Source organism: Sinocyclocheilus anshuiensis, unplaced genomic scaffold, assembly GCF_001515605.1.
Source record: "Sinocyclocheilus anshuiensis isolate Anshui unplaced genomic scaffold, SAMN03320099.WGS_v1.1 scaffold1788, whole genome shotgun sequence".
Lineage (NCBI taxonomy): Eukaryota > Metazoa > Chordata > Actinopteri > Cypriniformes > Cyprinidae > Sinocyclocheilus > Sinocyclocheilus anshuiensis.
The window spans coordinates 89,904-96,701 of NW_015557169.1; the positions used below are offsets into that span (position 1 = coordinate 89,904).

Below are 6,798 nucleotides of genomic sequence, written 5' to 3' on the forward strand. Positions count from 1 at the left end.
CGAGACGCTGCGTCTCGGTGCCATACTTCCGGCGTCCCTGCCAGCGCTTGCTTCATTCCTAGGAGCTGACGCTGGTCTCACCGCACGTGCTTTTATAGCCTCCTGGTCATTACGTCACCCGCCGTGACGTCTCGCCCATCTATTGGTCTGATTACACACGAGGTTCAGAGCCCGTCACGCTGAAGGGCGTTCCCCTAGCGTTTTCGACGCAGCGTCTCGTTCCCTCGAGGAACTAGGGTTACATACGTAACCTGAGGCGTTCTCCTTCCTAGCCAACTTACAAAGCATGTCTAATTCTATCCTAATTCTGATTCTAATGCTATAGTCAGAAATAATCTGCAATCATATTTTTTACTGTAAACCACTAAAAAGGCCATCAAATTTTGAGAAAAAACTGATGTGCAGTAATTAAAAGCAAACTATTGTGTAAGAGACACTCTCTATTATTAATAGGAAGTAGATTTGCCCCCGTCTATAATTCTGGACAGAGTTTGCTTCAGAACCGTCACTGAGGATTCAGAGAAAGAGAGAGATTTCCCTGCACTTGAACAAATGAGATTAATTACCTTATTCTGATCAGTCCAGTACAAGAAGTAGCCCCGCGGATCCACACGCAACGTCACCGGCGTAACTGTGGTGCAGTCCTACAAAAACACAAGAGAACAACAATCACATCAGTGTCATCACAGCACTTTAAAGGGACAGTTCACCCAAAAATGAACATTCTGTCATTAATTCCTCACTCTTATGTCGTTCCAAACCTGCAAGACTTTAGTTCATCTTCAGAACACAAATTTTATATTTCTGATGAAATCCGAGAGCTCTCTGACCCTGCATAGACAGCAAGGGTACTACCACTATCAAGGCCCAGAAACGTAAGAACATAGACAAAACAGTCCATGTGGCATCAGTGATTCAACCGTAATGTTATGAAGCCACGAGAATACTTTTTGTGCACAAAGAAAACAAAATGATGAGTAATTAATGATAGAATCTTCATTTTTGGGTGAACTACCTAGGATATAAGAAACAATATAAACATGATAAACAAAGGCCAACTCGAGTGTATGTCCGTTTTGTACTGTAATTGGCATAGTCTGCTTTATTTTTTCCGTTTGCTCTGCTTGAGCTTGAATGCCTTTGTTCTTTAGATCTATAATAAAGAACAAAGGCATTCAAAAATATCCATATTTAAAACGTTATAAACACTTTTCTCTCCGTTTACACATATGACAGTTAGCGGAAGTGAGAGAAAAGTGTTTAAATATGGATATTTTTCTTACATAAATGCATGGATTTGATACAGGAGGCCTTTATTCACCCCCCAGAGCCATGTGAGGCATGTTTTATTATGAATGGATGCGCTTTATTTGACTACTTTTGGACTGTTGAACAAAAACACCTACCTACTGCCATTATAAAGACTGGAAGAATCAGGATAATTTTTAATATAACTCCGATTTGATTCGTCTGAAAGAAGAAAGTCATATACACCTAGGATGCCTTGAGGGTGAGTAAAACATGGGCTAATATTTATTTTTGGGTGAACTAACCCTTTAAACATTAAAACTTATTATAAAAAATATTACAAAATAATGTCTCTCTCCTTAAACATCATTTAAATAAACAGATATTAAAATATATGGTTTTTTTTATGAGCCCAAATATTCAAATACAATATTTTTTGAAAAATGCCCACCCCCAGCGGAGGCGTCTGATTGAGTGCTGCAAATGGGTAAAATCAATCTCTTGGCTGGAGAAAATAGCTTTGGGTAGTCTGAGGGATTTTTGTTACTGCAAAGACATTGAAAAAGCAAAGCTCCAGAGACATTCTGCCATTTTCTGCATGATGGCAACACGCATGCAGACAGTAAGACATATTTTGCTGAAAGCATGGAGGAGACGAGGCAGTTTAATAACGACCAGAAAGGAGTTTTACATGCAACAAGTAAGCTGGTGATGTTTTCTTTAGTATTCCCCCACAACACAATGAGAGAGAGACAGAGACACACACAATTTCAGCTGTTCATATTGGGCAGATTAAATTGTATATTGTATACAAAGGTTATTTTATTTGCAATTCAATAAAAATGATTTCTATATTAAATATGCTGATGCACTTTTTTGATAATTTAGTGAATTAAATACTTCAGAACTGAAAACATGAGTAATCTTATTTGATTCTTTTCTTTTTTTATTTTAATCTTGATGGACTCACAGCAAAAGATCAGAAGATTCATATCAAATACAAGCATTGAGAAACATTAACGCTTGAGAAACATTACAAAACTAAAGACTCACATCAGCCAAACTATTATTAGAAAACAGAGTCCAGCCTCTGCTTCTGATTGGATGAGACACACATGAATCTGATAAACACACACCAGCGATGCACATCACATCAACTCGAAATTAAGACATGAGTAAAGTTGTAAAAGTGACTGTAAAAACCAAACGCCATCAGGCCGAACTGTTCTGAGCAATGTTTCCATTAGTTTGAATGACTCTCACATGTCAATATGTCCTGGCCAATATATCCACCATGGTATAATCAGCATAGCAAAGCATCTGTCGCACATACCGACCAGCCCTACTACGGTGAAATGTGACATTTTGATGATCACTAATTCTCTAGAAGAAGTTGGTTTCTGATAGACTGGCATGGCAAGTGAGATGAGGTGTACTGAATAAGTGACCAATACTGAAAAAAGCCTTACTTTGTATTATTTGGCAGCTTGTTCCCTGTAGGTTGTAATGAATACAAACGAGCAACAAGCATAACATTAAGTGAAAGGATCAAATGATTCTGCTGAAAAACTTTTCATAATTTGTTTTTGAAATTATTTGGTTTTCAAAAGCCTCTTCCGGCAAACCACTTTGCTTTTCAGTTTGACCAGTGAGAACACAAAGACTTTAAAAGCTAAAAGTGAAACAGGATGAAGAAAGTTGAAAGAATAAAAGGGACAAAAGAGGAAAGAGTGCACAGGACAAAAACATGTGAACTCAGGAAATCAGCCTGGAATCACACCCAAACCAACCACAAACTGGGACAAACAGGAGCATCTCATGCATCCCTGCTCCTCATACACATGGCCATCCCTGGAGGAGGTCAGCGAAAGCGATCCACAGCTTCAAGACTGCATAATTTATCAGCTCGGAGAGCTGTTTTGGAGCATTTATGATGTGTAATTTCTTTTTGTTTATAAAAATAAGATAAAAAAACAAAACTAAAAATCTACATGAAAAACATGGGAATTTAATGTCTCTGGTCACTAATATTAGCTTCTATTCTGTACCCACTTGAACACTCTCAAACATGATATTTAGATTTGTTGATTTAGCAGACGCTTTTATCCAAACTGACTTTCAAATGAGAAATATAACAAAGCAATTCATCTTGAGGAGGCTATAACATGAGAATGGCTAAAAATACATTGTTTTGGTTTCTCTTGACTAAAAAAAATGTACAAACCAACTGATTTTTAAAATCGAGTAGTTGGCGGATTGTTTAAATGACTAGTCAATTCCTCAGTTATTTGAAAGAAGCACAGTATAATTAAGCTGGTTTTTAGTTCATCTGACTCCAATACGATTACAGCGCTAACCTCTGCAATTACATGATGCCTTTATATTAGGAAGAGGCTCATGATATGTCCTTGACCCCCAAAAGTTTAAAAACCCTACTATTTGTTGACCTCACTAACTATATGGTTATTGGATGAAAAATCAACTAGGCAACCATCATGCCACACCCCTTTTCTTGACAAAGATTTAACTGGGGCAGTTTATGACAGAGTAAGATCAGAGCTCCAGCATCACAGAGATGAGGCATTACCATCAGCAATAATGATCATAAACAATTCCCTGATCCGCCTGCTGGTTCAGTACATGCAGGTGCTTTTCAGAAACATTCATTCATTCATTCATTTCAGTAGTTCATGGGCTGGGCAAAACACAGTGGATATTGAAGAACACTCCTGAAGCACAGCAGCACATAGCTAGAGATGTTCGGATAAACCTGATAACACTTGACTGGTAAAAAGCCCACTTGTATCCTATACAAAGTCTCATCAGAAGCCGACATGATACAGTCATCTCTATGCCAAACACAACAGTTTAACTGAGGCTTACTTATGTGCAATCAATTTGAAAAAAGAAGAATGACCCAATCCATAATTTCTGTCAAACTCACATTGCACGCACTGTGAATTTGTGATCTCCAGGTAATGTAGTTATCACTGTTGTTTAGTTATGTTTGTCCCTCCATGAAGCTCTGTGTCAGCATTTTTTTTTTCCTAACCCTAATCAAACCACTTGGACTTGATGACTTTCGCATACAGCTTTGACCTTTTAAGGCAGAAGAGTCCATGAAAGGGGATAATATGAGGAAATATGGGAACAAGGAAATGTTACGTTGAAAAAAAAATCATCACATTTCCAGGATCACCTGCCAGGTGCATATGCTGCCATTTGTTATTATTAAAATTATTAATAAAGGTCATTTGACTAAAAAGAATAACAATAACAATTTCAATTTCAAACATCACTAACAATCTATTAAAGAAATGGAAACAGCTATGCAAATATGACCTGTCAACATGCTGAACAGGGTTTCATATTTGTTTGAAATACATATATTAAAATATGTATATATATATATATATCCTACTCTGCATATCTGCATTTAAAGAGACGATTACCCAATAATGTAAACGTTGTCATTATTTACTCAGCATCATGTCGATCCAAAACAAGGATGCGTTTCCGCGATCTGTTTAAGCTTAAGATACTTTTGAGAAACGCTGGAATACACTGGGATTTATTGGGTTCCCAGCAATCTTCTTATCTTGTGCTTAACAGAAGAAAGAAAAGTCATACGGGTTTGAACGACATGAGGGAAGTAAATGATAACAGATGCTTTATTTTGGGGTAATCTAATATGTTTTCCAAAAAATAAAAAAATGAATTGGATGATGACATTTTAGTTTGGATAACTGAATCCACAAAAACATTCTAATTTAAGACACATACAAAGCACTCCGAGAGAAAACAAGCATCTGTGTAACTGGACTTTTTGACAGAATCTGACAGTTACACCGGCTGCTCGCGCTCGTACCGCTTTACAAGAACACTCTGAAAAGGGGAAAGGACTGAATTCGGCATGCATGTTACTTACATCGTCCCATTTAATGAATTTGTCGCCGGTCCTCAGGCTCTCGGTCACCGACACGCGTTTGAGCTGGAGCGCGTGAACCCCCGGCTGCGCTCCCGCCATGCGTCTGCTTCTGCTTCTGCAGATCTGATAAAGATCTTACACATTCACTGCTGCTTCTCTGTGAAAGAACTCGCTGCTCGCCCCCGAGATCAGATGCGCGCTCTCGCTGGCCAACATGCACGCACACCTACAGAGAGAAAACATAAAAGATTAAATTAATAGTGACTTACAGATGATCTGAGCTTTTGTTCTATAGTACGACGCGATTAGAAAGAGTTTTAAGCAGGCCGTTTTAAGTCGTCTTTATTTTCAATCATTTACAGAATTTAGTATTTAGCCTACAATGTTATTAATGCATCTCCCTTACAGATAAATATGTTAATTAACTGGGTAATTATAAACGGCATCAAGCCCAAAAAATATAGTAGCTATATCAACAATTAAAAAAAATCACATCAATACTTCTCTCTGTGGTTCACAGAATAATAGTGAATTATTAATTAATTATAATGGAATCATACTATTAAGTGTCACTACTACATTTACATAAAATGGGAAGCTATTCTGCAAAAACAAGTGGCAGTGGAAATATTATAACTTACCAAGACTGCACTGAAAAGGCAGCAGGCATTTTTTTTTTACTAAATTAAAAGTACAAATTAAGAAATATAACAATAACCATAACTCTAATACCAACATTTTAATTGGTCTTCAATTTAACTCAGACGCTTTGTGGTTATTATTGTTATCTTAGAGTACAAAACTTAACATTCTGCAAATGACAAATGACATGGGCTGTCATTTAAAAGCTTTTTTTGTTGGAAGTGCAAATATTTATATTTGAGTTGCAACACTCACCTCAATGTTCAATGCTCTAATGCCATCTTGTGGTTCACTTATTCACTTACGGGAGGTATTTCCTACTGTTCCAAAGTTTGGGTTCAGTAAATGTTTTGTTTTTGAAAGACGTGTCTTCTCACCAATACTGCATTTATGTGATGAAAACTACACTAAAAACACGAATATTGTGAAATATTACAATTTAAAATAACGGTTTCCTGTTTTAATATATTTTAAAATGTAACTTTCATATGCTAAATTGATTAGCTGCTCAAGAAACATTTCTTCTTATTATCTATGTTTAAAATGGTTGTGCTACTTAATGAAGTGTGGAAACAGAACGTCTCAGGTTACTTATGTAACCATGGTTCCCTGAGTAGGGAACGAGACACTGCGTCCTCTAGGGGTCGCTATGGGGAACGCCTCGTCGTGACCCGTGTCTGAAGCATACATTGAAAAAACACCAACAACACGTTGGCCGGCGACAGCCCATGACATCACTACCGGTGCGATTATAGTATAAATAGGCGCCGGGAGAACATGTCATTCACTTCTTCGTCTGAAGCTTGCGTTTGAAGCATGGCAGGAAGCCTAAAGGGTGCAGTGTCTCGTTCTCTACTCAGGGAACCATGGTTACATAAGTAACCAGAGACGTTCCCTTTCAAGGGAACTTCGAACTGCGTCCTCTAGGGGTCGCTATGGGGAACGGTATACCCACGCCACCATGCTGAGGGGAGTGCATG

General features: G+C 37.8%; 1 pseudogene; it reads right to left on the bottom strand.

Annotated features, from left to right (window-relative positions):
• Positions 1 to 5,343, bottom strand: part of LOC107678342 (1-phosphatidylinositol 4,5-bisphosphate phosphodiesterase beta-1-like) — an 84,499-nt pseudogene extending 79,156 nt beyond the window's left edge.
• Between the last annotated feature and the right edge of the window lie 1,455 nt (positions 5,344 to 6,798).